Source organism: Podarcis melisellensis (genome assembly GCF_964234715.1).
Source record: "Podarcis melisellensis genome assembly, contig: HAP1_SCAFFOLD_225, whole genome shotgun sequence".
Classification (NCBI taxonomy): Eukaryota; Metazoa; Chordata; class Lepidosauria; order Squamata; family Lacertidae; genus Podarcis; species Podarcis melisellensis.
This window is the reverse complement of record NW_028112981.1, coordinates 66,924-77,507: the sequence shown is the minus strand read 5'-3', so window position 1 is coordinate 77,507 and position 10,584 is coordinate 66,924. Positions and strand designations below refer to the sequence as shown.

The 10,584-nt window shown below is 48.6% G+C and overlaps 1 long non-coding RNA gene across 1 annotated transcript; it reads left to right on the top strand.

The window, feature by feature from the left end:
• Window positions 1-461: 461 nt before the first annotated feature.
• On the top strand, window positions 462-2,684 carry LOC309362426. The gene is made up of 3 exons (XR_014164957.1): window positions 462-575; window positions 1,460-1,545; window positions 2,569-2,684. It is a non-coding gene; the product is annotated as an uncharacterized lncRNA (long non-coding RNA).
• The last annotated feature ends 7,900 nt before the right edge of the window (window positions 2,685-10,584 follow it).

The following is a 10,584-nucleotide window of genomic DNA, read 5'->3' as shown; positions in this document are numbered from 1 at the left end:
ATCCATCATGGACTTGGGGGGATGCTGCTGCCAGCCAATATGGGCTTTGAAGGATATTTTTTTACTGTAGGCCTGCATTTCAATGTTTGCCTATTTTCGGACCTAGTTGTAAAGTACCTTGAGATTCCCACATAATAGGTTGCAGGTAAATACTCAAAAAATAAGAACTCCCCCCCCCCATCATGTTACAAAGTCAATTGACACAGAGCCTAAAATAATGCCAATGAGCTCTTCTACCTGGAAGTGCAACATCAGCCCTTCAACACATCAGCATGATGTGCAGTTGTCACACGGCTACGACTCATAAGCCATGAATGCAGGTCTGAATAGTGCCCCTTTGGAAACCCCCACCCTCCATGCAGAAAAAGAGCATCTGCCCCTGAAATCCTTTCAGTATAAAGTGTATGAATGACAGGCAGCTAAAAAACTGTCTCCTTGGCTATTTGGCTCATGTGTCTCATAGGACAAACTCCGTGGACGAAAACAGCCTTGCCAGGAATGTGAGCCGACTTTAATCCAGCCTGCCCTGAAATATCTCAGAAGTGAAGCAGGAGAAAGAGGCCCAGTTTATGGCGGTGAGCTGACTTGGTTTTGAGTAGGAGGGTGTGCACTGCAGGGGACTGGTCTGCTTATGTGAATAGGCTGGACTACAAAATCTATGGCTACTCTTCTATTCTTTTCCTGCAAGCCGTCCTCTACAAGGAGATCCTTGGGCTGGGAGGGGGCTTGAAGTGACCATATTCCAGATGAGGGGGAGCATGAAGCCAGGCTCTGGGCTTTCGTTTCGTGTTGGAATGGAGATGTAAAATCACAACAGATCCACACCTGGGACCTTGTCAAAAGTCAAAAGTTTAAAATATAAAGGCTAATGGAATTCTATTTAAAAATCAAAAGTCGCTGTGGTGGTTCAAGTTATAGTGTCAGACAAAAGACAAGATGGAAAAGAAAAGATAAGGAACAGAGAAAAGAGATAGAGAGAAAAGAAGAAAGAAAGAAAAAGAAAACACAAAAAATGCTACTGAAAATGGTTTGTTTGTTTGTTCAGAAAAGAGAAGGAAAAGAAAAAAACCAATGTAATAAGTAAATAGGAAAAGGGGGGAGTGGGGATGGAAAAGTAGTTATATATATATAGAATTCTTTAATGAGAAATTAAAAAAAAACTTTTTAAACTTTTAAGTGATAGCAGCTCTTTTGGCTGAGGTGTGGCATGCAGCTGAAACAGTATTTCAGGAAACTCAAGCATTCGGTGTGAATCTCCAAGAGCTTGAAGAGAAACTCCAGGCGTTGCCAGCAACACTCCAGGAGCCGCAAGCCAGAGGTATTTTTGAGAATCCTGTCTTCACAAATTCCGGGGACATGGCCCTCCCAGTGTTAAGGTGGGGAGGTGGGGCTGCGGGTTTGCAGAGAAGAGTCCAAAGTTAAAAATGTAAAGGCTAATGGAATTCTATTTAAAAATCAGGTCAGGACAACAGATCCACACCTGGGAGCTTGATGGCAGCTGAAGGGATCCACGGTGATCCAGGACAAGCTGCACTTGCTGCTCAGGTAAGGCCAGAAGGAGGCTTACCAGGCGTCCCCGGTTGCCAGGGACAGTCCCCGGATTCAGCAATCTGTCCCCGGCAGAAATGTGTCCCCGGAATATCCCCGGATTTACGCCTGGGGACTTCCTGCGCTGCAACATGGCTGACGCCATGGCAGCAAGCAGCATCGGAGGTCCCGACTACATCCGGGGACATTAATTAAATCTGGGGACATTCCAGCCAGTTCCAGCCAGCCAATCCGCTGCCTGGGGGGGGGGGTGCCCCGACCTTGCTGCAGCCGCCGCCGCTGAGGAGAGGGAGAGCCCGACCCGAGAGAGAAGAGACCCAGAGGAAGGTCTGTCTGCTTTAAGGCCTCATTGCTGAGCAAAAAACAGCGTTCTTGGCCGTTCCTGTGGCGTACACCCCTCCCCCCTTTTCTCCAGCTGGACGGCTTGTCTTTGGGGCGTTGAGGCAAAGCACAGCAGAGGGGATCCCCTGTCCCTCCCCACTTTGTGGGAGAGCTCGCTTGCAGATAGGGATAGCGCACGGTTGGAGAGCCTTTTATTTGTAATTGCTCTGGTTGCTTAGAAGGGTAGTTGGCGGATGAAGTGAATCAAGTCAACTTTAATCGTTTAACCTGCCAGAAAAAGGGCCACTTTAAAACAGCGGCTGTCTAGTTCACAGAGTTCCTGAACAAGCCTGCATGGAAACACCGGTTTCTATAATGACTGAAATGTGCTTCATTTGCAACTAAGTAGAGCCTCTCTGCTAATGCAGAGCACAATCCACAGCTTCAGGCAAGGCCATTTATATACCCAGAATCCAGAGCAGCCTTTTCTCATACGCCTCTGAAGTACCACCACTGCAACACCAGCGCTTGGACTTCTGGCACCTGCAGGCTAGGGAAAGAGCTCTTTAGCACCCTGGGGTGGAGCTCCTTCTCAGCAATAGCACTGTCTGCTCATTCCCAACTTCTTCAACCAGTGCCACTGTGCCTTCTGTAAATGTCTGGAGTAAATGTCTAGCAGGAAGTGTCTGTCCTCTCCAGGATGTTGAAATACTGAAGAAGGCGCCCAATAGCCCTAAGACGGGGGCGGAAACAGTACTTAAGGATGATCAAGCATTGCGTATGAAGGTCCAGGAGCTTGAAGAAAAACTCCAGGCGTTGCCAAAAATACTCCAGGATCCGCAAGGAAGAGGTATTTTTGAGAATCCTGTCTTCACAAATTCCGGAGACATGGCCCTCCCAGTGTTAGGGTGGGGAGGTGGGGTTGGGAGTTTGCAGATAAAAGTCCAAAGTTAAAAATGTAAAGGCTAATGGAATTCTATTTAAAAATCAAAAGTCGCTGTGGTGGTTCAAGTTATAGTGTGAGAGAAAAGATAAGATGGAAAAGAAAAGATAAGGAACAGAGAAAAGAGATAGAGAGAAAAAGAAAAAAGAAAGAAAAAGAAAACACAAAAATTCCTACTGAAAATAGTTTGTTTGTTCAGAAAAGAGAAGGAAAAGAAAAAAACATTGTAATAAGTAAACAGAAAAAGGGGGGAGTGGGGATGGAAAAGTAGTTATATATATATAGCATTCTTTAATGAGAAATTAAAAAAAAAATAAACTTTTTTTGAGTGATAGCAGCTCTTTTGGCTGAGGTGTGGCATGCAGCTGAAACAGTATTTCAGGAAACTCAAGCATTCGGTGTGAATCTCCAGGAGCTTGAAGAGAAACTCCAGGCGTTGCCAGCAACACTCCAGGAGCCGCAAGCCAGAGGTATTTTTGAGAATCCTGTCTTCACAAATTCCGGGGACATGGCCCTCCCAGTGTTAAGGTGGGGAGGTGGGGCTGCGGGTTTGCAGATAAGAGTCCAAAGTTAAAAATGCAAAGGCTAATGGAATTCTATTTAAAAATCAGGTCAGGACAAGAGATCCACACCTGGGAGCTTGATGGCAGCTGAAGGGATCCACGGGGATCCAGGACAAGCTGCACTTGCTGCTCAGGTAAGGCCAGAAGGAGGCTTACCAGGCGTCCCCGGTTGCCAGGGAGAGTCCCCGGATTCAGCAATCTGTCCCCGGCAGAAATGTGTCCCCGGAATGTCCCCGGATTTACGCCTGGGGACTTCCTGCGCTGCAACATGGCTGACGCCATGGCAGCAAGCAGCATCGGAGGTCCCGACTACATCCGGGGACATTAATTAAATCCGGGGACATTCCAGCCAGCCAATCCGCTGGCTGGGGGGGGGGGTGCCCCGACCTTGCTGCAGCCGCCGCTGCTGAGGAGAGGGAGAGCACGACCCGAGAGAGAAGAGACCCAGAGGAAGGTCTGTCTGCTTTAACGCCTCATTGCTGAGCAAAAATCAGCGTTCTTGGCCGTTCCTGTGGCGTACACCCCTCCCCCCTTTTCTCCAGCTGGACGGCTTGTCTTTGGGGCGTTGAGGCAAAGCACAGCAGAGGGGATCCCCCTCCCCCCCACCCACTTTGTGGGAGAGCTTGCTTGCAGATAGGGATAGCGCACGGTTGGAGTGCCTTTTATTTGTAATTGCTCTGGTTGCTTAGAAGGGTAGTTGGCGGATGAAGTGAATCAAGTCAACTTTAATCGTTTAACCTGCCAGAAAAAGGGCCAGTTTAAAACAGCGGCTGTCTAGTTCACAGAGTTCCTGAACAAGCCTGCATGGAAACACCAGTTTCTATAATAACTGAAATGTGCTTTTCTCCTAATGCAGAGCACAATCCACAGCTTCAGGCAAGGCCATTTATATACCCAGAATCCAGAGCAGCCTTTTCTCCTACGCCTCTGAAGTACCACCACTGCAACACCAGCGCTTGGCCTTCTGGCACCTGCAGGCTAGGGAAAGAGCTCTTTAGCACCCTGGGGTGGAGCTCCTTTTCAGCAATAGCACTGTCTGCTCATTCCCAACTTCTTCAACCAGTGCCTCTGTGCCTTCTGTAAATGTCTGGAGTAAATGTCTAGCAGGAAGTGTCTGTCCTCTCCAGGATGTTGAAATACCGAAGAAGGCGCCCAATAGCCCTAAGACGGGGGCGGAAACAGTACTTAAGCATGATGAAGCATTGCCTATGAAGGTCCAGGAGCTTGAAGAAAAAATCCAGCTGTTGACAGAAATACTCCAGGATCCGCAAGGAAGAGGTATTTTTGAGAATCCTGTCTTCACAAATTCCCGGGACATGGCCCTCCCAGTGTTAAGGTGGGGAGGTGGGGTTGGGAGTTTGCAGATAAGAGTCCAAAGGTAAAAATGTAAAGGCTAATGGAATTCTATTTAAAAATCAAAAGTCGCTGTGGTGGTTCAAGTTATAGTGTCAGAGAAAAGACAAGATGGAAAAGAAAAGATAAGGAACAGAGAAAAGAGATAGAGAGAAAAAGAAGAAAGAAAAAAAAACACACAAAAATTCCTACTGAAAATAGTTTGTTTGTTCAGAAAAGAGAAGGAAAAGAAAAAAAAACCCATTGTAATACGTAAATAGGAAAAGGGGAGGAGTGGGGATGGAAAAGTAGTTATATAGAGAGAGAATTCTTTAATGATAAATTAAAAAAAGCTTGTTAAACTTTCTAAGTGATAGCAGCTCTTTTGGCTGAGGTGTGGCATGCAGCTGAAACAGTATTTCAGGAAACTCAAGCATTGCCTATGAAGGTCCAGGAGCTTGAAGAGAAACTCCAGGCGTTGCCAGCAACACTCCAGGAGCCGCAAGCCAGAGGTATTTTTGAGAATCCTGTCTTCACAAATTCCGGGGACATGGCCCTCCCAGTGTTAAGGTGGGGAGGTGGGGCTGCGGGTTTGCAGATAAGAGTCAAAAGTTTAAAATGTAAAGGCTAATGGAATTCTATTTAAAAATCAGGTCAGGACAACAGATCCACACCTGGGAGCTTGATGGCAGCTGAAGGGATCCACGGGGATCCAGGACAAGCTGCACTTGCTGCTCAGGTAAGGCCAGAAGGAGGCTTACCAGGCGTCCCCGGTTGCCAGGGAGAGTCCCCGGATTCAGCAATCTATCCCCGGCAGAAATGTGTCCCCGGAATGTCCCCGGATTTACGCCTGGGGACTTCCTGCGCTGCAACATGGCTGATGCCATGGCAGCAAGCAGCATCGGAGGTCCTGACTACATCCGGGGACATTAATTAAATCCGGGGACATTCCAGCCAGCCAATCCGCTGGCTGGGGGGGGGGGTGCCCCGACCTTGCTGCAGCCGCCGCCGCTGAGGAGAGGGAGAGCCCGACCCAAGAGAGAAGAGACCCAGAGGAAGGTCTGTCTGCTTTAAGGCCTCATTGCTGAGCAAAAATCAGCGTTCTTGGCCGTTCCTGTGGCGTACACCCCTCCCCCCTTTTCTCCAGCTGGACGGCTTGTCTTTGGGGCGTTGAGGCAAAGCACAGCAGAGGGGATCCCCTGTCCCTCCCCACTTTGTGGGAGAGCTCGCTTGCAGATAGGGATAGCGCACGGTTGGAGAACCTTTTATTTGTAATTGCTCTGGTTGCTTAGAAGGGTAGTTGGCGGATGAAGTGAATCAAGTCAACTTTAATCGTTTAACCTGCCAGAAAAAGGGCCACTTTAAAACAGCGGCTGTCTAGTTCACAGAGTTCCTGAACAAGCCTGCATGGAAACACCGGTTTCTATAATGACTGAAATGTGCTTCATTTGCAACTAAGTAGAGCCTCTCTGCTAATGCAGAGCACAATCCACAGCTTCAGGCAAGGCCATTTATATACCCAGAATCCAGAGCAGCCTTTTCTCCTACGCCTCTGAAGTACCACCACTGCAACATCAGCGCTTGGCCTTCTGGCACCTGCAGGCTAGGGAAAGAGCTCTTTAGCACCCTGGGGTGGAGCTCCTTCTCAGCAATAGCACTGTCTGCTCATTCCCAACTTCTTCAACCAGTGCCTCTGTGCCTTCTGTAAATGTCTGGAGTAAATGTCTAGCAGGAAGTGTCTGTCCTCTCCAGGATGTTGAAATACTGAAGAAGGCGCCCAATAGCCCTAAGACGGGGGCGGAAACAGTACTTAAGGATGATCAAGCATTGCGTATGAAGGTCCAGGAGCTTGAAGAAAAACTCCAGCCGTTGCCAGCAATACTCCAGGATCCGCAAGGAAGAGGTATTTTTGAGAATCCTGTCTTCACAAATTCCGGGGACATGGCCCTCCCAGTGTTAAGGTGGGGAGGTGGGGTTGGGAGTTTGCAGATAAGAGTCCCAAGTTAAAAATGTAAAGGCTAATGGAATTCTGTGCTCCGAAGGCTTGCGGATTGCCGCCTGAAGCCTGGAGAGTGAGAGGGGTCTGTGCACACCGATCCCTCTTGCTCTCGAGGCTACGCTTTGCTGGAGAGGCGCTGCACAGTTTTCCCTCTCTGTGCAGCGCCCCTTCAGCGAAGCGGGAGGAGAAATGGAAGGGGCTCCGTTTCTCCTGCCACTTCGCTGAAGGGATGCTTAGCAGAGAGGGGGAGAATTTTTTTCCCCTGTTCTCCGCCTCCTATGGTCCGGTGCGTCCTATAGAGCGAAAAATACGGTATATATAGAATTCATTAATGAGAAATTTAAAAAAACTTTTTTTAAAAAAAAAGAAAAAATGAGTAATAATAATGAAAATGAGTAAATGAGTAAGAAGTGAATAGAAATGGATGAATAATGAGTAATAATGTATTAATTAAAAAGGGAGGGTTGTGTGTATAACTAAAGAAGAAGGAGGAGAGAGAGAGAGAAGGGAACAAGAAAAAGGGGCAGTTTGAATTCTCCTGTGGGACCCCCAGGGCTTGGTGTCGGGTCCCTAGATCGGGGCTGAGGCGGCCGTTCCAGGAAATGGGCTCCAATGGTTCAGGCCGCCTACCTGGGTTCATAGGGCTTTAAAATACGGATAAGAAATGGACTGAAAATAAACTAAATAAAATAAAGCATGGGTTTTGCTGTGCCCCCCTGCACTGGCAGGGCAGGGTCCACGCCGCGTTCTTCTAGCCCCCAGCCGTTCCCCGGTGCGCGGTTCCTCTGCTCTTTTGCTCCAGCCGCTGGTGATATTGGCTTGGGGTCGGAGCTGGGCTAGCTGGGGCGTTCCCTCCGGGCTTCCCTGTCTCTCCCGATCCCCTCCTATCCTTACCAATACAGTCGTACCTTGGATCCCAAACGCCTTGCGTCTCGAATGTTTTGGCTCCCGAACGCCACAAACCCGGAAGTGAGTGTTCCGGTTTGTGAATGTTCTTTGGAGCCCAAATGTCCGACGGGGCTTCCGCGGCTTCGGATTGAGTGCAGGAAGCTCCTGCAGCCAATCGGAAACCGCGCCTTGGTTTCCGAATGTTTTGGAAGTCAAACGGACTTCTGGCATGGATTCCGTTTGACTTCTGAGGTACCACTGTATATCTTCTCGGAGCAGGGGCAATCCCATTGCCGCCTTCAGTTCTGGTAAAGCTAAGAATTGCTTGTGCAGATCTTGATGCCTTCAAGGCCGAGGCTGTCATCTGATGAGACCCAGTACTCCTATCAGAGAAGCAAATCCTCAAATACAGTCAGGGAAATATCTGGCCATTTGGGTTCCTTTACTACACCATTTACATAAATGTTAAAAAGCAGAATTTTAGAAAGTATTTCAAAGTGTTTAAAATGATTTAGGAATTACAAGGTTAACTTTTTTAAAAAGATATTAAATAGGTTTTAAAAGCCTGTATGTGTAACTACTGATGATGTTGGGGGGTGGCGGCAGCTGTGGTTGTAAGACTCCCTTAAAACTGATTTACAGTGCTGGCTCTTGGGGACTGAAAGGGCACATAAAAAGGCCTTGCCCAAATTAAAGAAAAACCAACAAACAACCCCAGTCAAACAATTAGAAAAAAAGCCTGTGGAGCTCAGATGAACAAGCCCCACTTTGGTGCAACTTGACCGGTATGGCATGCACAGATGCTCCCTTCTTTTTCTCAGTGATTACAGCTCTTTTGGCTGGGGTGTGGCATGCAGCTGAAACAGTATTTAAGGAAGCTCAAGTGTTCCGTGTGAAGCTCCAGGAGCTTGAAGAGAAACTCCAGGCGTGGCCAGCAACACTCCAGGAGCCGCAAGCCAGAGGTATTTTTGAGAATCCTGTCTTCACGTGGCCCTCCCTCCCAATGATGTTGGGTTTCAAGTCCCATCATCCCTGATGAGCGCTGGCCATGTTGGCTGGGGCTTAGGGGAGTCCCACCACAGTCTGGAGCCCAGTTCAGTGCGCCTTTGTGGGCAGCTGGTAGCCATGCCAGGGTCGCCTTCGCTGCGTGGAAGGGGTGGCCTCCCCCCCACCCCCACCCCATGCGCAGGAGACCAGAGGCCAGTAGCAGACTGCGCATGTGCCTCTGAAGGGCACAAAGGTTTGCTGCCTCCTTGTGTGCCCATTTTCTTGCCAAAAAGAATAAAAATACAGCATATGGTTGCACATACCAGGCACCAATGTTAATGGTGGTTCTTTGGCTTTTCCTTCAGGTGAGGAACACGAGGAGGAGGAGGAGGAGCAGCAGCAGGTGGAGAAGGAAAAATAAAGAAAAGGGGGGGATATATATTTTCCTATATATTTCTATTCTTAGTTCTATGTATTGCTTCTTTATTTAATAAAATTTATTTTTAAAAGCCTGCAAAGTGTTTTACCAAAACAAAAAACAAAAAAACCACCACAGCAGTAAAATCAAGAAAAATCAATAATCCTACTTTAAAACATACAAAATCTAAAATATTAAAAGAGATGAAAATTACTTCAACTTCCTAAGCTTCTAGGTATGCTTGCCTCAACAAGAATGCTTTTAGCAGGTGCCTGAAAAGCGTCTAGCAAAGGCACGTGCTTTGTTGCAAGAGGCAGGGAGTTCCAAAGGGCAGGTGCTGCCACACTAAACCATGCAGTACAGATATTCTGCGGAACCTGTGGTAGCGCTTGAAACTGTGAGAATTCCAGCTCCATGATTGCAGTCATGGGATTGTTGTCTATGTTTTGACTCCACAGAGTGGGAAGTGACGGCGACAGGATGTTTGTGTTCCTGTGTTCCGTGAAGTGGGACTATTGTCCTTTGTTCTTTTTCTCTTTGCTGTCTGATGCTCGAGAGAGAGGGAGCCATGTTGCAGTGCTCCGTGTGTATGTTGATATGTAAATAAAGTTGATTAGCCAAAATGCTGAGTTGCTGAGGTCTGTCACGCATGATGCACAAACTCTGCGGATCCCTAAGTGTGCCGGTGTCACTTGGCATCAGTCGCTGTGATGTTCGGGCTGAAGAAAGCTTATGAAGATCCCAAACGATCAAGATTCCTTCTGCATTTGCAGCGCTGCCCCCAAAGTGACCCTTTCAATCCACATGGTAGTCCAGCTGTAGGCGCTGGTCTTCCAGGCAGAATGAAAGGCGCACCCACCGATCCCGCTTCCTTCCTCTCCCCTTCCTGCCCCCCTCCGTTCTTTGCTCACCTGCCTCCTTCCCGTCCTCTCCCCTGCCTGCCTCCTCCAGCCGGGAGCGCCCACCCATGACTCCCAGCTTCCCAAGCCACCAGTGAATGCCCCCCCCCCCCCGCAGGATGACACCCTGCTCCGCCACTGCTCTGGAAGAAGCTGTTCTGCTGAGAGCAGGACATCTCTGAAGACTCGGCTGGGGTTCTGTAATCTCTGGTGATACATCCCACTGGCTGAGGTGTGGTGAGCTGCAGACTGACTCCCACAAGTCACCAGCTGAGAGGTCCATGGTCCAGATGCCACTACACCCCTAGGTGCTGAAAAGTACCAACTTGAATGGCTCTGAAAGGAAATCAGACAAATTCAACCTTGAGATTTCTATGCTGTCCATCGGACTGGGTTGCCCCAGCCATTCTGGGCAGCTGCCTCACTCTGGCTCATCAGAGGTCCGGCCCTGCTTGGGAATATGAGTGGGAGAGGGCCATTGCACTCAGGTCCTGCTTATGGGCTTGTTGTGAGCCTCTGCTGGGCAACTATGGGGAACAAGGTGCTGGACTAGATCATCCATTGGTCTAATCCAGAAGGACTGTTCTTACATCCGGGGTGGACTGGAGGCAACTCCAACTTGCAAAAAGCCCTGGAACACCAAGAATTGCAGACTCCCACACTCGCAAGCAAATGAGCTATTGCTT